The following is a 20,119-nucleotide window of genomic DNA, read 5'->3' as shown; positions in this document are numbered from 1 at the left end:
ACTGCATAATTTAAGAAATAATATTTATCTTAATTCTTATTTCTTTTTATCCTATCTCCCTCCCCCAATTCTGTCTCCTCCCTGCTGCGGTGTGATGTAGTGCTAGTGAACACTGATGAGACCAAATAAAGTCTAATTGCAGACACTCATTACTGGCCAATTAAGTTGACACCATAGCAGCATTTGACACTTCTGACTGGGAGAAAGTCTGTGGAGAAGGCTGGTCATGATATTGAATTCTCAAGGGAGAATATAGTTTTGTTTTTTAAAGTGTTTATTCAAGTCTGACTTGATTTCACTCTTCACCACGTTCCTCTCACAAAAGCAGTCTTTCTGTGCTTAATAATCTCAATCTGTTTTCTTAAGGTGAACATACACAGAGAAGCCAAGACCTTTATTCAGTATGTAGGGAGAGAGATTTATTGTTCCTATTTCCTAATGTTTCTGTTACAGCAGTGTCTGTGAGCCTCAGATGAAATGCTCCTTACTCCAAAGAAGTATATAGCTGAGAAAACAAGATTCAGAAGGGAAATAAAGGCAGTGAAGTACCACAATGGGAAGTGGTGTTTTGAAATTCAGTGTTCATGCTATTTGAATTAACATACTCTAGACTTTGGTAAGATTATTCATTACAGAATTACTACTGAGATCCATACTAAAGCTAAGGGTAAATAACAGAGGGTCAGTCATTGCTATGAAGCAGCAATTGACAGGCTATAAGCAAGTGCCTGTGGGTGAAACATCTCTTCTTCAGTAAAAAATATAGAAGTAGTAGAGGGGAAAAGAGGTGATCCTTGTCTCTGAGAAACAAGTCTTTGGACTTACAAGTTGTGACTATAATCAATAATGTCCAAGTACCGATATCTTTGAATTATGAAAGGTTTAAAATATATAAAATATGAATTACAATTTCTTTGTGCATTACGAAAGAGGCTGGGCTCTTTCGTAAATACATTACTTTGGAAATAGCAATGACAACCATTTTTCCAGTTACTTCCATCTAATAATGGCACCTTGACAGCAGGAGCAGCCACAGTAATGCACTGCAATATAAAGTATACTTTAAAACTGTTTCCCTCACTGCAGCTGCCAAACAGCATCAGATATGTCCTGCCTAGTAGTATACATACATTATTTTAGATGACATAATAGACATCTCACAATTTTGCTGAATTGATGCACTGACATATTTTAGACAATTAACTAAAATGCTAAATTCACAGAATCCCTGAATAGTTGAGGTTGGAAGGCACTTCTAGAAATTACCTCTTTCACCCTTTCTTCTGAAGGCAGGGTCATCTAGAGGAGGATGCTCAGGAATCTGTCCAGTCTGCTGCTGAATAGCTCCAAAAGTGGAGATTCTACAACCTCTCTGTGAACCTTGTTCCAGAGTATGACGCCCTTCTCAGTGAAAAATCTTTTTCTTATGTTTACATGGAATTTGCTGTTTTTCAGTTTGTGCCCGTTGTTCCTCCAGGCTTTCCCAATGATCTCAAGGGTATGGGACTGCCGATGAAGATCAAGGTGGAGAAGTCATTGAGTACCTCAGCCATTTCCATGTCCTTTGTTACAAGGGACATGTTTTTGCATTACAAGGTCAAACTTGTAATGCAAAAATATTTTAACATGAGAAGTCATCACAGCACCACTATGGGAGACTGCACAGAGATGCTTCTGAGTGTTTAATCTCTGCTTTCACACCTGTCTCTCACTGATAAATGTCTTTCAGTTTTTGATACAACAATTATTTGACACAAGTATACTCTGTCCAAAATCTCAAGTATTGCAATCCAGCCTGTCAAGATAATCCAAAATGTAATCTCCTGTTCTGGAAGTGCAAGAATGCGTGTTGTAGTACTCCATATTTTTTCTTCCTAGTAATTGTAGTGAGTTCCTCTGCAGTTGTAAGCAATTCTAAGTTAAGTAGCACATTTCATTATCAGAAATTCAGTCTTAGAATCAAAACCAAATAATTTATCATGGATAGTTAGCGTTAAAGAAGATATACGCATACTGCCTTGTGGTGGTGTGCTGTGTACATTCTAGTGACAAGAATTTTGTTGAATCACATCTTATCAGAATAAGATGAACATAAGCACTAAGTTTTATGATAACTTCTGTAAAGCTCCCCCAGATTAGGTGAATGGGCAAAATTTAAACAAATTTTCTACCTGTGTGCTCTGCTGGGAGGCAAACATTATCAACCAGATGATCTGTATCTATGTTCTTATTTTTCTGTTTTTATATTTTCCTTTTTCTTTACTTTTAAAAGGATATTTAAAATACTTTTAAAACCTGAAATGGTATATATGATACTGTGGAGCAAAATGCTTCTGTTGCTCCTGAATCAAAGCTGCATATAGCTCTGGCTGAGGCTTGTGAAAAACAGCCTTTAACTTGATCTGTATGCTCTACTCACTCACCAGTTCTGTGACAGACGGCTGTTTTGCTTCACATCAGGTTTCTGACTAGTCCTGTAAGAAATCTATGGCAAATGATTTGCAGGGATTTCTTTCTAGGTCAGCAGTTTGCAAACAGTCTTTCAAAACTCAATTAAAATGTCCCATTTTCTCATTGGCATGAGGATAATAAATGGAAGAATTTCAAGGCTTAATATGTCTCTCCTTCAGAAATACTTCAGATTACACAGCTGTGAACAGAGGTGCTTTATCAGAGATTAGTTTGCTCAGATTTCCTCCACAACTGAAAATTGTTAACAAGAATTCGATTACTGTTGTGGGGAAGTAGCCTAGGAAATAAAGGCTATTGCTGGCTCTTCGCTGAAGGAATCACTTAAAGTAATAGTATCAGTTAAAGGCAGTTGGTGTTGTTTTAGGAGTTTCTACTAGTGTAACAGCAATCTCTTCTGATGAAGCATCAGGTGAAAGTAGATCTGCAATACGTACTGCTCTTGAAGTTGTTTCTATGTCTTTTGCTATATCTTCTATACCCTGTCCACAGCTGAGATCCAAAATGGGAGAGTGATGGTGTTTGTCTGCCTCTCACCAAAGCTTCTTAATGGTGTGGTGCTGTCTGGATGCATACAAGTGAGATAATGCTATCTCTTCTGCCCATCTTATTTTGCCCCGCTGAACAACTTACTCCTTTGGACATGATGTGAGGTAAGGTGCTCCCCCTTTCCTCCTTGTCCCATAGCAGTTATGGGCTATATTTCAGCTCACAGGAAGTGTGAGTTCCTGGTAGTCTTTACAGCTGAATTACGTGTTCTTACCTGCTCACAGCATTTCTGCCAGTAGCCATGGCTTTATCCAGGTAGAATTATATCCAGGTAGAATTATATCACTATGTAGAGCTAATTCTTGCCCAAGCACTAAATATTTGGGCATAATGGTTTAGTCCAGAGCTTGATCTCAATTAGGCACCATGTCTTTTGGCACACAAACTGTGTTTTTGTTGAAGAAAAGTTAAGTTTGTATCAAGCACAAAAACAGTCTTGTGTAATGGATTCCTCCCTGCAAAATATGGGAATGTTTCCTGCTTACCCCAGCTCTTCTCACCCATATATCACTAGTTTTCACTTGGCGTTCCCTTGATTTGACCCATCTCACCTCAGGGTAGTTATGCTCAGTCTCCCACCAGTTTCCCCTCGATTATTTCCTCCATCAGAGGAATTGTCATGCTCATCACTTCTTCCTGCTCCTTCTGAACTTTAATTAGCTCTGCCCTAGGGGCATGTGAGCTCTACTTTGACAAAAGTGGGTTTGCTTGCCAGGCTAAGTGCAAATTTTGTGAGGCTTTCACAGGACCTATCTTGAGTAGCTTATCTTTGCATTGAGCTCCCTCATCTATAATGAATACATTTCAGAGATGAATCTGTGCTATAAAATTTTTGTATGAGGTTGAGTTCCTCCATAAAAATATTTATCAAGTTCTGCTCACCTTGACCATAGCAGTGAATTCCTTTGTTAATAATTCACAGTCCTGCAAAGGACTGTGCTCTGATCTCTCTGGGCTAACAGAACTCAGGACTAATACCTCTTAAGTTGGGATCCAAATTTCAAATAGCACCTTAATCACAAACTGGGTGGAATATGCCAGTAACTTTGTATTTGGAGTCTCTGTTCAGAGTAATTTGAAGATTTTATTTATTTATTTTTTTATAGATAGACTTGGAGACCTTATTTTGTTTACTTGAAGAAGAAAAAGAAGACTCAATGCTGTCTCAGAATTACATTTAAATATATGAAACTTTGGTGCAGGGATATTAACGACTTGACTTTTTACAGTGTTCTCAGTCTCTGCAGCTTTTTTTAGCTTTAGAGAGACTTGGCAATCACCTGGACTTCAAACCACAATTTGTTCAACTTACTTGACTCACCCGTGACAGAGCTGGGAGAATGAGTCCTAGTTTTCATTAATGCCTAGTGATTTTGAATACATCAAGGTTTTAATTGCTAGAAAACTCATAAGAACCATTTTCTTTGACTCCCTTTCCTCTACACCCCTTGCTTTAAAAACATTGCCAAAGATCTTCATTTGAAAAGCCAGGTTCCTTTATTTCCAGGTTTCAGGTTAAAGCTGAAAATGCAAAGTTCTGAAAAGCACTTGCCACTCACAAAGGTCCTGGCAATAACTCCTTTAATCTGATTTCATCTCTAACATCCATCACAATTCACTCCACCACTTCTGTGAATCTGATTCTAGTGTTTTCATCCCATCCTGTTAAACTGAGAAGAATTTTTCTATTGATTCTGAAAAAGCAAGGATTAAGCTCTAGCATGTGCTTTGCTCCATTGTGCCAGGGAGAGCCTTATAACCAATTTATAGCATGTGCAGCTTCAGCTTACTGAGAACAGTTCCAATATCTAACTGTCTGTTTACATCAAGGTTGACATCCTGAGGCAGGTAGTTATTTTAGATTGTTATAAGTGATGTGATCTTTCTGGGAATTAAAATTTTTGTTTGTTTATTTGTTTCTGTTGAGTCTGAATTAGTAAAAAACAATCAATTCAAAAGCATCTCTCTGGCTTAACTAGGTTGGGTTCAGCTGACAAAGATGCCTCCTTTTGCCACAGAGGTAGAAAAGAGACAACAGGTCATCTGGTTGACCCTCTTGGGCACTCTTTGTGCTTAGAGACCTTCTGCTTCCATTATTTGATGTTCCGTCCATTGAAACAGTGTGATGTTTAAAGAGATGCTGTCAAGCTGAAAGGATTAAAAGCAGTGCCTGCCATTGTGTGTTTGTTTATTAGACTGAGACTGCTGTGTTGTCTTTCAAGCCTGAGTTTCTACAGGCCTGGTAATTAAATGGGCAAGGCATTGGTTTTGTTCATGACAACTATTTTTGTAAGGCTGTGCTAAATGACTTTGCCTCAGATTGGTTATACTTAACAATATGTATTTAATCCAAGCAAAAATTGAACTAAGATAATTCCTTGAAGTAAAGGTAAAAGCGGGCTTTGGTGCCCATAGGCACCAAATCGTATTGTTCTGTTTACAAAAATCTTGAAAAAGGAGATCTGAAATTGTGAACCACCAGCTGTCATTCTCTGCCTTGGCCACAGGTTGCCAGTTTTCCTTGGCTTGGTGTTGGGCTGTTGCACCAGAGATTTCCTCAGATATGTGCCTCTGAAGGCTGCCTCGTCCCAGGAGGCCTCCTGTGCATGTAGCCTGCAGAAATAGAGCAGATCATGGGACTCCTCCTTGTTCATGAGTGTGACTTAGGCTGCCAGCTCTGTTGTCAAACTTATGTCAGTCTAAATGAGAAGGCAATGTGTATCTAGATGGCATAACACCTGTAAAGATGTGCTGAGGCTGAAGTTGTGAAGACCTCATTTTGTGGACTATGCTTGTGGTCTCATGATATGTTTTGGTATATTTATGCCTACAGATATTGAACACACAGTCTCTATATATCCAATGTATCATGAAAAGATGTTACGCTTTATTGAAGGCTGTGCTCAAACAGCAGCTAATTAACATGGAAAGCATATAGAATATGGTGGCAAAGATTGTTTCTTTTCTTTGCTGTAAACTCAGTTTGGAAAAAAGACACTAATCTCAGTTTTGAAATCTCTTTAGTTCTTTGCTTCTTCTATACATTACACAAGGAGAAGAAAATGGGAAAATGATCAGAAAAGTCGTCTGCATATGTTTTAATAATAACTTTAACATAGAAAAAGAAAAATTCATAATTTTGTTCTAGCATTTCATCTCCATTCAGACAATACAGAGGTTACTGCAGAGCTCATGCCTTTGATTTCTTTACTTTGGCTTGTGTACCAACCAATTCTTGTTAAATATTTATGGACAAGATTAAAGACTTTATAAAACTTAGCAGCTGGCAGCTGTCCTCGCCTAAAGGATAATACAGAGTTTTCATTTTAATTGGATAACTATGTGACCGAAATATACAAACCCCAAGGGAAATACAAGAATTGAAATATGTAAAGTATTTTTTTAAAGAAAATATTCTTTTACATCCCATACTCTCTTTTTCCTTTAGTAGCTTTTATCTGAAGGTGAAATTGTCATTTCTTTTTCATTTCCCTCTTCTAAACTTTTACTTAAAGATTTTTTTTTTCCTTTTCTTTTGCTGGAGTTAAACTTGTCAGATGGGGTTTCTTCATGAATTCACATGCCTGCATTCTTTCTTCCTCCTCTCCCTACATTATTTCAGATTTTTGTGTTCTTAATTACTACTATTTCTATGTGAGTGGGAATCTTCTTATTTTGTTCTTTAAAGATCAGACTGTGAACAGTCTCATAGGTTAAGGTCTTCCTTATTAGCTGCCTATACACACATTCTTCTCCTACTGTATATCAATACTTTATATACATGTTATCATCCAGCTAAAAGAGAGAACAGCTGAAGCTGAGCAAAAGCTCGGGATCATAGTTCAATCCTTTTTCTCTCTGAAACATTTGCTTCTGACTTTCTAGCGCTGTTTTCCCCACCTTCTCAAACTATGTTGTAGCTACTGAAAACAACAAAGCTGTGGCTATCTTTGCAAGAATGTCTGCATGAAGTGGGGTAATAAAGCAACAACTGTTGCTTCCTTCACCCATTCAGCACCTCATACATATTATAGGCACCAATATAGTGAAATAATACCATTGCTGACTGCTTATTTTCTCCCTGCATGTGCTCATGTTTTCATTCTTAAACTTGTTAAGACTGAAGCCATTTTCTTTACTACTATTCCTTCAGATATTTTCATGTGTGTAATAGCTGGGCTCTATAATCTAATTGTCACATGAATTGTCAAGGTAATCAAAACACTTCTAAGAATACTTTTAGTGACACCTCAACTCTCTGAAAAGGCACGGTCTCTGAGCCTGTAAAATACTGGCAGAGTTGGGATTGGAAAAGGAAATCACCATCAGCAGCAGATGTAAGTTTACACTGAGTGGCAAAATTAAAGATTCAGAGAACCAGAAAGAAAAAGTGATGCTGATCACTCAGCATCAGTGTTGGTGCTTTTGAAGAAAGATAGGAAGCTAGATTCTAGTGGTTGTTCCTATATAAAAAGTTTAGGAGTCTGTGAACTGGTAGTGACTGGTAATTCTGAGGACTGTAATTTGGATTTACATTGCTCAAATGGAAATTAGGCAGAACTTTGGAATCAAAGTCTTTCTTCAGATATGTTTTAAAATTACTTGCCAAAGATCCCAGGTGAAGTACCTATCAGAGAAGAAAACCCCAAACTGGCTTCATAAATTATAATTTGACATGTCCATATAGGCCCTGTTTGTTTTATTTTTTTTAGTTCCAGCGTTACTGATCCTTATATTAACCTCCATTTAATTTCTCTTTCCTGTCGGCACTTCAAAGTAGTGACATTTTAGATTTGACACATAAATGCATTGTTAAGATGACCTGCAAAAAGCAGGAGGCTATGGAGTTACACAGGAACAGCTGGACCTATGTGCATTTTTGTGTGCTTGTCACCTTCCAGTGACAAGCAAAGGGTAAGCTGGTTTTCTTTTTTTGTTAAAGGATGTAATTATTTCCTAGGCCTACTTCATAAAGCTACGTGGTTGTCTAGCCTTTGTTAAGAATTGAGTACTTATTGCAATATTATAATGAAGAAACATCTAATGAAAATGACCTTTAAAATTTTTTTAATCTCATTGTAGCAGATAAAGAAAATCAACAGGTGATAACATACTAATTATAATACATTTATTATATAATTTATTATAATGAATATCTCTTATAGGTTGATTTGCTTTAAATAGGCCCTTATCAGAAGACACAAAAGAAATCAACTGATCTTTTTGAAGTTATATAAAAATGTTTAAAATGTTTAAAATACTCTTACCCAGTCTTTTGTTATTAATTTTCCCTTTTGTTATTATTTTCTCTAATTTTCTCTATTTCCCCTGGATTGTTATTTATTTTCTCTAATTTTGTTATTTCAAATAGCAGAATATCTCTTTTATTTTTAATAGCAGAAATTTTAAATATTCAGATAAGTACTTACATTCCTTTTCTGTCATTGCAGGTAAAGATACAGGACAATAAATTCCACTTCAACATGTTTGTTTTAACCCTCTGTGATTAACTTTCACTCTGGTAGAAAATACTTGGAGAGCTAGGCATAGAAATCTTTGTTTTAGCTCCTTCTCCAAGGATTTCACATCAGCCATTTTGAGTAGAGACAACTGGCACGTACATAAAATGGACATTGTCCAAAAAGATTAGATACATGAATTAGCTGCACTAATTCTTTTGCACTTCATATAGCTTCTGTGACAGAAACTCTAATATCTCAAATTACTTTAAAAGCATTTCATCTTACTGTTTCCTTACTTTGTGACTCAAATACTACTGAGGACCACACTTGTTTTTATTTTTATTTTTATTTTATTTTTTTCTGATGCAATTTCTGAGATTAAACAAACACACTGTGAGAAAAAGAAGAGATATTATCCCCACACCATCTTAATCTCATAATCATGCTAGTGTTACAAGTAATGTCATCCAGCATGAGTAAGTACCATCTGTCTGGTACCATATTTACTCCTCTGATCTGCTTTCTGTGACAGACCCATAGAAAGGATAAGGGAATTCTTCCCTTAGAAGTGAGTTTTCCATTAGCTCTTCTGGTCGGTGTTCAGGATGTATGATCATTTACAGTTTGAGTCCCATCTCTTTTCATGTGATGGAAAGTGTTTATTGTAAATAGCAGCTGAAACCTCTTAGAGGCTGGACATCTAATCTAGATGTGACAAAGTGATGAGAAAAGTCTGTTTATTAGAAATGAATCCAAACACCATCTTGCAGCAGTTATGACATCCCATTCCGTTTTTGTTCTGACTTTCAGAGCTTACTTCATGAGCTATGTGTCTATGTGCGAGATTGCAGGAGTCCAAGACATTTAATAAGGCAAAACTCCTTCCTATCTCATTTTGGCAGAATCTTTCACTGGACTGCATGGGTTAGAGGAGTGGGCTTGTCAAAGATATCTGAGGCATTAGTTGTGAAGATAAAAACTGGCTCATGCTTGTAACTCTGTTTTGTTTTCCTCTTTGTGTCAAGTAATGCTTTTAGAAGAATTTTCAACAGAAGAGGGAAAATGCTGACAAATGTTATTTAAACTGAAGAGATTAAAGTATTAAGTTTTTTGTAGTTGTTCCACAAGCAAGCAGAATCTTTGTATTAGACTTTTGTATTGCACGGTGAGCTGTAAGACATCAGTGGGTTGAAAATAACGTTGTAGTTGAGAACTCAGTATAAGAATATATAAATATATTTGCCAGAGTATGCTTGAGAAAAGTGTACTTTTTAAGATTTCTGATGAACACAGCTGGTAATTCACAGAAGCTAAACAATCCAAAGGGATTCACATTTGTGGGTGGTTTAGGAAGGAAAAGCTGTTAAGTGATGCTGATTACTTGCAGTTCCTCTTGACTCAGCCTCTCTGAGAATAGGTTCTTCATATCTCTGGTTCAGAAGGGCATCAGTTTTATCCTGAGGGATGTCTTAGTTCCCATCCTGTACTCATTACTAACTCAGCAGCTTGTAGGACTCAGTGCCAGTGCTGGCCTGTCAAAATCCAATAATAGGTAGTGCTCACCTTCTGCACTGCCATTGCCTTTAAGCTGGCATCTGTATCTGCACATCTAGGTCTTGGTTGAACCCCACCTTTAGCAAATTGGACCATTAGTCTCCAAGATCTTTGACAATATTCAGAACTGAAAGAATTCACTGATGAATAGCTTTTTCACAGGTTCTTGGGCCAGACTGAGTACAAACAGCTTTTCAGAGAGCGGTTGTCTACACATGAATTGTCATCTCTGAGGACACCTCTTCACAGTTAAGCTGTACTTGAAAGTACACTAGGAAACCAGATTGAAGACTGTTGCAAACAACTCTGGGTTTAAGCTGAATGGTAGAATGAACTTGAGAAGAAAAATTACAACATTGACTGGGGATGGGATAAATGCAACAATGAATGGCAACCCCTCATCACAGGGAATTGAGAAAGATGTCCTTTGATGCGGCCAAAGGAAGAAGTAATGAAGTATAAGGTGCAGGAAGAGAGAGAGAAACTCTCCGGAAAAAAAAAAAAATAGTTTCAGGGATGAGGCTGTCAGAGACGGCAGAAACATAAGAAAGCATCATAATGACAAAAAGGCATCAATGAGATTGCAAAACACCCACATCCTGGGGAACCATCTTTTATCTTCCATAAAGTTCTCTGCTTGCAAGAAAGATCCTCAGTGCTTACAGGAGTGGCATAGAAGTTTGATGACCCATGGTAAGAATGAAATTGATAATAAAGTGGTCAGAAGGGAAGAACAGAAGCAGCTTAGCAGATTATTCTTTAGTCATCAAAATCCTTACAGATGTACTTTATTTTCCCATAACTTTCAGCCTTAGCCTTTTTATTTATTTTATTTTATTTTATTTTATTTTATTTTATTTTATTTTATTTTATTTTATTTTATTTTATTTTATTTTATTTTATTTTATTTTTGCACCTATTTATAATAGGGATTTAAGTATTTGGCAAGCTTAGTATATTTATCTTTTCCTGGTGACTCTTTCAGATGAAAAAGCAGGACTTTCACTCCTTTCCAAGACTTTGCCACTGAACCTCCTTTACTACTTAAGCAAACTTGGAAAAGGCCCACAGAAAGTAATTACTTTTCTATTCTCACTCTTCTTCCTTCCCCTACCCTGACATTTCAATTGTTTTTTATCACTGAATATTCGGATTGAAAATGAAAAAAAAGCAATTAGAAGAAATATAGCACATTTACTTTGGTCACCGCAACCTTACTTATCTGCAGGCTTTGGCCCAAGCGTTAGAAGCCCAATATCTGCTTTCTGACAGTTTCCAAATTTCCTTTATACACAATAGCACAGCATGGGGAAATTTCTGAAATAAGCAAGGAGCTATGACTAAAGACCCTCCTAAGGCATTAGTAGTGCCTTGAAAAGCAAGCTCAAGGTGAACTATCCAGTTGCTCACAGTTGGAATAACAACACTTAAAGTGTATAGTAGGAATTTAATCAACACTTTTTTTTTGGCAGAATACATGTCTGTAGGACAGCTCTGTTTTTGTTGCTCACTGCTTCCTAAGCAATGTTTTATGATATTTCTTTTTTTTTTTTTTTTTTTTAATGTGCAGTAGAAAATGTTCTAGGTACTTTTCAGTTTGAAAGGAAGATGCAGTGTTAGTATCAAGGGCAATACCAGTAAAAATAAACCTGGGCAGACAGAACGCTGTATCCATTTTAGGCTTTGATCTTCTGGACAGGAGTTTTACCTCAGGAAGTTTTTATCCTGCAAGATAAAATTGGACAAAGAAGTAACAGGCAGGCTATTCATACCATGAGTGGTGAAAGGCAGAAGCAGAAAACCTTTTCATGGACAAGAATTAGGAGTTGCACGTGCCTTTAGCATCCCCAAAAGATCTGTGAGGAAGAATGTGGGATTTAAGGGACAATTTTATTTTCTATTATCTCTCATTTAGTGGTGGGGAATGTGCTGGGAGTCACATGCCCAGTTCATGAATATTACCATCTCTATTTCTCAGTTGTGCGATCCAGCTGGATTGCAGAGATTGAAAATGCATTTCACCTTCTCCTCACTGTCTTCCTCTGTTAGGATTAAGCAGAAGGCAGTGGGACTTGCTTTTGCCTCCTCATATCTCCTGGGAAGGCAGGATCTGATTTAGGCCACAGCGTAACATGGTTGTGGGGGCCTTATCCTCCATTTTACGATTTTGTATCCACCTAGGATTAGACCATTATCTGCCATAAACCGAAGATGACTTTAGCAGACCAGATGCAAGTTAGCTTCTTGAATTTAAACACACTGAATAACCCATTGGCTAGTAAGCAAGAAAGATAGCTTTTGCAAAGAAAATAGCTTTTTTAAACAGTATCTTTGCCTTATGCTGGTTTCATAGGAGGATACATCCCTCTTTTTTCTACTTGTTTGTGGTAAACTGAAATTGTTGGCTAGGTATTGAACAATTCATTGAGAGCTTTGAAGTTCACAGGTGATATTCGTATTGCTCCAGCATCCTTTCATCCTTTCCAGGAAATCTATTTATTTATTTATTTATTTTTCCCTCGGTAGTTTCTTAATGATGCTTTGCTTCCTCCTTGCTCTCTCCAGCAGTCCAGACTCAGAGTCAATGGAAAGACCAATGGTCTTGTGTGAATGGGTTCTCTGAGAAACAAGAACAAAATTTATTGCCAGGTGGGGGAAATGGAACAGGAGAAAGCCAAGGCAAAGCATGAAACAATTTGTTGTGCTCTAAAATAATCCTAATCTGTGAATTGGACAGATAAAGAAGATAAATAAAGTTCTGAAAGGATTGAAAAGTTCTTGAAAATTTGTAAGAGACCAGTTGAATTCATATTTTTTGTTAGGTTGTCTATTTACTCTCAACATACGCTTTTTCTTGCACACAGATCTGACCACCTTCCTAATTAGTGATTACTAACTAGGTGATCTTGTACGGCCTTGCTGAAGATCTTGCTGCTAGACAAAATTGCTCTTGGCACCTGCACTGGCTATTAGTTTGGATACGTCTGTGAGTGACATGTTCTAAGGTGTTGAGGCACTTTATATTTTACAAATACCCAGTGGGATGTTAATACCAGTCTGGACAAAGCACTGTTTGTGGGATTTGATGGGATTAACAGACCATCTCCCTCTGTATAAAGCTAGCAGCACTGTGGCTTGCATACCATGCCATCACAGCTCCTCTTCCCTCCCACCTGGATTGTCTGCCTGCAGGGCTTGGTCCCAGCCTGAAAGAGTTAGCAAGGTTGTTAAACTACTGTCAGTTATCACGTCCCCAGGTAGTTAGGGAACAGGCAGGGATGTGGTTATAGATTTTATTTGCTGGCTAGAGAGCTGGCAGCTTGGCAGGAGAGGAATTCAGCATCAGGATCAGATAGCTGTAAACTGCCTATCAGGAGGACAAAGTAGAGAAGGATTATGACTCTGATGAGGTGTGGATTATAACACTCCCTCTTATTTGGGGTTGTGCGAAATAACAAGATGCAGCTGCATGAAGGCAAATGAGTAAATGTATTGCTGAAATTGTGTGTTAGATTATGTATCCTCACACAGTCTCTTTAAAATCATTGGCATAGGGGTGTCAGAAGACTTTGATTTAGCCCAGCAGCAAGGCAAGGTTGCAGCTGAATGATATCTTTCCTTCCTGAGTATTTTTCTGTTCTTTTTGCAGCAAATAAACCAGCAAAGTTAAGCAGGCTGGAGCTAATGAGAGGCCACTGGAAAGCAGTATGTGAATAATGTAAATGTCTTACTATGATAAGATGCTGTATTTTCATTAGGTTGGAACAGCATTGACAGGGCAGCTGAAGAGCCCTTTGGCAATATGAAGGCTAATTACTTGCCATGAAGAAACGAAAACTTGTCAAGCGGGAGCTCTGTCATTGCTCAGTTCAATAAATCAAGGCAATAAATCATATCCAACAGAGTCCCTCTGCCATTTTAGGGTATCTGTAATGCATGGGGGAGTGGAGAAGCCAAACACTGGAAACAGTATCATCTTAAAGAAGGGCTGATTATGGGTAGCTTATGAAAAATTATTTCCACACTTTTTTTTTTTTTTTTTTTTTTTTTAATAATGCAGGTGCACTGAGTAAGGTGGAGAATGGTAAAAATGGTGCATCTGTAGATGAATACAGAGGGAGAATGAACAGGCAATGGAACATGTTTATTGTTTACTTAGGTGCTTGGGATAAGAATTTAAAATATCCTGTTTTGGATTCCTTGCTGCACAGCATCCAGATTAGCTGATTAAGGGTGTTTTCAGTTGGTATGAATAGCTCCTCAGGGCAAACCGGTTCTCAAGGGGAAGTGGTGTCTCCTGATTGCCTTCTAGATTAGGGGACCATAGAATATTACACTTCACTGGGCATTATTCCAGCTCTGCTGCCAACCTTCCTGACCTTGGGTAACATTGCATCTCTGTGCTGTAGCCTTCCGTAAGAGGAAGCAAATAACACTTAGCTTATTTCTAAAATTCTTTGAAAATTACATATTAAGACACACCTAGTAAAAATTAATAGTTACTCATCTTTTTTGTTGATTTTGGTGTAAGAGGACTTACTAATTCAAAATACCTAAAATAGCTTCAATACTGCCAATACAACTGGGTTTTATTCTGACTGGAGGAGGCTACTGCTAGTCTTTTTTTTTATTTTATTTTTTTTTCTTTGATTTGATTTGCAAATGTAGATACTCTCTGAAGAGACCTGAAGAAAATTTTTCTGAACCATTTGAGGTAGTCAGCTTCTGCTGAGTCTGTTTGCCTATTTGTTTCTAATTAAAACCAGCAGCCTATGAGCTCAAAGATAAATGTCAATCTTGTTTGTTCTTGGCTTTTACTTTTATATTTGTTCTGAACAAATACCGTGTCATATTGTTTTTCCCTGTCAGTGATCATAGCAATTCAATTTCCTCCCAAATTATGTGTGTAATTAGTATGTCATAGTTTTTATTTTATTCTACTTATTTATTTATTTACTTTTGTGGTAACATTATTTATTTATTATTAAAAATTGCTAGGGCAGGAGACAAGAGGATCTTGAACTAAAAGTATGTAGAAGCTGTAGATGTCTAAAAATAGCTTTGATTAATGAAGAATTGCTTTCTTCTTCTCCCCTGATTTTTAAGTATAAAAGAAGATTGCTTCTTCTTATTGCCACTGAGGTGAGTGTTGAGATTCTCATTGATTTTAAGCATAATTTTTCAGGTACCAAATAAGAATCACTTCTTATTGTGTCTCCTACAGTTAGCAGAGTTACTCCCGTAGCAGTCCATTCCCCTGTGCACCAGCTGTCTTTCTGAGTCTTTTCTGGGAGAGGGTGTGGAGAGAAGGAACTGGAGTCTTCTAGTAACAGCATTCAGGAGTTCCAGTAACAGCAACTGGCATTCTGTGGGAAAGTCTGTGGGTGACATGGTAAGGAGACCTGCATGGTACAGAATAAATCCCTGAATAAAGTGTCCAAAGAGGTTTGTACATGAGTAAATAGGTGACATATTGATAACGAGTTGAAGTCAACATCAGAAAATCTAGATCTAATGGGTATTTCTGAGATCAGAGTACCCTCAGGCCTTAGAATCTGTTTTGAACTATAGAGATAGGAAGTAGCATGGAGGGTGACAAGTGTCATTGGTTGATGATCTATCTATCTATCTATCTATCTATCTATCTATCTATCTATTTTTGAGATGCATAGAAGATGATATAACACATTGACTGTGTTGACATATTTCCTATGTTTTGCTTCACTATAAGCTTGCTGGGGGGCAGCAGGAACTGGTAAATTACCATTAAATTGGCTTAAGCTATTCATTTCATATGGGTGGCCCTTCCTCTACTCCTAGACCTTGTTGTGTTCCTCATCTCTATTCAGCAAAGTTCAAGCACGTGTTTAAATCTCACTAACATTAATACATTTTAAACATTTCCTGGAAGTGAAGCCTGATGTACTTTTCTGAGAAGTTTTAAAAAGCTGAGTTTTTCATCTCCTACAGACATCAATATCAGTGGCACATGAAGGCCTGCTTAGCTTCCAATCACATTCTTTGCAGGTAGAGCGACTTTTTTTTTAGGTATTGTCACTACAGGACAAACTTGAATGAGAAATAGTGCTAGGTCAAGATAAGCTCCATGTGGAACAGCTGGGCTAATAGTAGAGGGAAGGAGATATGTTGAAACTTTTTTTGTTCTGTTTTGTTTCGCTTTTTCCCGGAATGGTATTTTTGTAGAATATATTTCCTGTCTTACTCCTGTTATTTCTGCATTTGCCAGATGCCTTCAGAGAGACGCCTGGGGGGTAGGAGGTGGAAGAGAGTGAATGGGGGGAAGGCTTTTTTGGTTTCTTTCCTTTGTTTCTCACTTCTCTAGCTTGTAATAAATCTTACTATAAATCAGCAATAAATCTTACTATCTCCCTATGCTGAGTCTGTTTTGCCCATCATGATAATTACTGTGTGATCTCCCTGTCCTTATCTCAACCCTTGAGCCCTTTGTATTGTATTTTAACCCCCCTTCCCCTTTGAGGAGGGGGAGTGAGAGAGCAGTTGTGGTGGAGCTCGGCTCTCCACCCGAGTAAAATCACCACAGGAGAGAATTTTCTTTCTGTTTTTCTTGTTTCTCCCCTCATAATCGTGAGACCCTTGTCAGTCCATGTTAAGGAAAATTCCTTTCTGCACCCAAATTTGTATGATCATAATCCTGATAACAAGACATGTTGGCCAACCCATGGAAGAATGAGAGTTCTTCATGCCCTCTCTGTTCCTTGCATGCTGAATCTGCCCAAGTTCGCCCTCAGAGGAGAGCAAACTGACAAAATGAGCTGAGAATTTGGGATAGGAAGATGAGAGGCAGGAAGAAGCCAATCCCTTTTGATTTCTGGGAAGAAAGGCTGAAGTATTGTAATTAATGCATAGTTAAGATGAAATTGTTGCTTTGTGTTGAAATTTTTCATGATGAAAAACAAACTGAAATGAGGTAGCTCACTACTAGCTAAATATTAAAGCTGGAAAATGTATCCGCTTGGTTGACTTAGTGTTCAGAGTAACAGGTATTGCTCTTGTGAAGAAAGAACAAAGGTGTTTTTGTAATTACTATTTAGAATTTCAACAAAGAGCACAAAGTCTAATTAAGCTCTACAGTAAGACCATGAAGAAAACTAGATACATTCGTAGAGATATATTTGGTCCATCATGATACACCAGTAGGTGTAAAAGAGAAAAGTAATAATCCTACTGTAATTCTCTCATCTTCACTGGGTAGCTCATTAAAATCTCATTAATAGAAGAGTTCAACTTTTGTCAAGTTCCTTGAGGCAATTTTATTTTACCAAGATAACACATTTTTTTTTATTATTATTATTTTTTGCTGGTAACTGAAAAGAGAATTACCCTCAGGTAATGCATTTAAGTGGAAATACCCTATGATCTTTTCACAGTGAAAAGACTGTCTTAGTGGCCCTGTTTCATTCTCCTCTGTGTGTGTGTTTTAATTAGATTGCAAGCAAGGACTTTTAAAAATATTAGCATATAACATATTACAAAGCGTCTATCAGCAGTTCTATTCTAAAATTCCATTTTTAGGTTGGGTAGTATAAAATCTCATTTTAGGATGATAGTCAGCAGTAAAAGAAGTTGGAAACCATGCTGCATAGGAACCGTGGCATATTTATCTCATATTTCAAAATCACTTCTTAGAAATTGAAATCTTTCATTTATGCCATCAGTAAAGTCTGAATGTAAGCCTTTTGTAACTAAAAACGATAGTCCCTGGCCTAGGAACTAAAACCTTGAGGGCTGAGCTACAGAAAGAGGACTTACAGGATGAAATTTTCAGAGGCATTTAAGCTCTTGACTTCTTAATTGAAAACAGTGGGAGGCATCCACTTAAATGCCCTTAGAGATCTGAGTCTCAGGTAAAGCTGTTTTTAAAACGTGTAACCTGGTGCCTGCAGGAGATGCGAGAATGCTGAGTTAAGCATGTGAAGGGGGAAGTATAAAGAATAATCGTGCTGTTCAGAGAGCTTCTTAACTCTAGATTGACACTGACAAGTGGGGTGTCTCAACTTGGACTCAGACTTAAAAAAGTATCTGGGGGAAGGTTTCATGAGGCTGCTAAGCTAAGGTGCTAAGGAGACTGCTAAGGTGTCCAGAGATGTCCCACTCGTTACTTAGTCCAAAATGTATCCTCCCCTGATTCCCTTCTGCCATTTGTGCTGATCTTTTGGTCCCATTAGTGAGAACATTTTGCTTACTAAGCCCACAGAAATCCAATTCAGAAAAAAAAAATAGACAATTTTCTCTCCCACTGCATAACATTCATGGTCAGTCAGATGCACTGACTTTCTGAGGGATAAGTCAAGTGTTAGAGCCAGAGCATGTGAAGCACGTAGCCAAAATATGGGAGAAGATGAGGCTGGATTTCAGCCATTTGAGGCAAGAAGCCTTAGTTCAGGTTGATTCACAACAGCTAGCCCAGCTGTAGCACTGCACTGTGTTTAACAACCCCACTGCCTTAGGCCTTCTCTTAGTACATTACCTCACTTTCCAGGAAGAAGAGGAGAGGGTATGAGTCCTCTGACCTCATGCAGAGGTTCCATACATCAGGAAGCTGGCTTAGCAAATTGCCCTTTGCACACAAAGAAAAGTTTTAAGTCTGTATCTCTGTTTTCCAGGAGAGCACTGTAACCACTGGAGGTACCCTTCCTCTTAGCCTCTCCTACTGAAGCCATGTCAGTGTGCAGTGGAGAATTTGGCAGTGCTGGTGTGGCAAGGAAAAATCATCCTGGGTAAGTCAGTAAGAGCCCTCCAGCCTTAATGTGGGTGGGGAGAAGCAAAGGGCTTTCTGAGTCTAAGCCAATGCCATGAGCCGGCCTTTGGAAATCTCACCCTGAACTGCTTTTGCACACTCAGCCTTTCAGTGCTCAGCTGGGACCACAAATGCTGTTTGAGATGAGAGGTCTTGAAATGTGGGCAAAGCTGCTCACTAGGAAACTTTGCAACCTCCCATTTGTTTCAGATGGCCCACCAAACAGCTATAAAATAGTAATAAGGTAAAACCTGGATAGACTATCTAAAGAAAAAAGATCTATTATCTCTGAGACATTATTAATCCCATCTCATTCAGTCTAAATATATTTCAAGCTGATTAATATTCTGAGCTGTAGTTCTAGGGACTTTCTGTACTCCTCTCAAGCTTTCCATTTATGAGCATGCTAAATTTGCATCTGCAGTATGCAGCTTAACGGCAGGTGATTTTCTAGTGCTAACAACAATTTTGTACCTAGTTTGCATGCACAGTGCTACATTAAGCCTGGCCAATCAATACTGAGTATTAAGAAATGGGGAAAAAGAAAACCACAGTTAACATTTTAAACCACTTTTAGAAATGTATCCCAAGGTCTTAAATTTATGTAAAAAGCACTCTCCTACTGTGGCTATGTGTTAGCTGATTTTTTTTTATGTCACGCTTTTGGAGATCTCTGATGTACAGGTATCCATCCATACACATGCTATTCCATCTAGCATGTGTCTTGGGAACCTTACGAGATTGACAGTGTCTCTGTTTTTCTGATCACTCTCAGTGGATGTAAATGAGTGATGAGCTATGTTTTTTTTTTTTTTTTTTTTTTTTTTTTTTTTTTTTTTCATTAGAGGTTTTGTTGATCCATTTGTAGAGGGAAGGTTTTAGAAGTCAATAACTTTTGAATCTTTGGAGCAAATAGTTTTGATCAGGTAGTTGAGGAAGTGTTGGCAGAAGTAAAGCAGAGTGAGCTTTGGAAAACATTTGGAGGGGAAGTTAGGATATGGGCCTTTCATACTTTTAGGCAAAGTAGATTGGGATGGAGGTAGTTGTCCTATGGACATAGAAGTTCCTGCTCAGGATTCAAAGGTTTGGCTAAAACACATTTTATGATTTCCTCTTATTTTTCCTCATTTCCTCATTTTATGATTACCTCAGTTTAGAGTTAACCCCATTAAAATTCTGGATGTAAATTCTCCCCAGATCATTAGTGCAACTGAGAACTCTAGTCTTGTGACTAGATAATTGTAGATATGAGTTGGTAGACCTGATATTTTTATTTATTTATTTATTTTAATATCGTTATCTTGAA

The sequence above is a fragment of the Aythya marila genome (genome assembly GCF_965140915.1).
Source record: "Aythya marila genome assembly, chromosome: 6".
Classification (NCBI taxonomy): Eukaryota; Metazoa; Chordata; class Aves; order Anseriformes; family Anatidae; genus Aythya; species Aythya marila.
Note: the sequence above shows the minus strand (reverse complement) of the source record.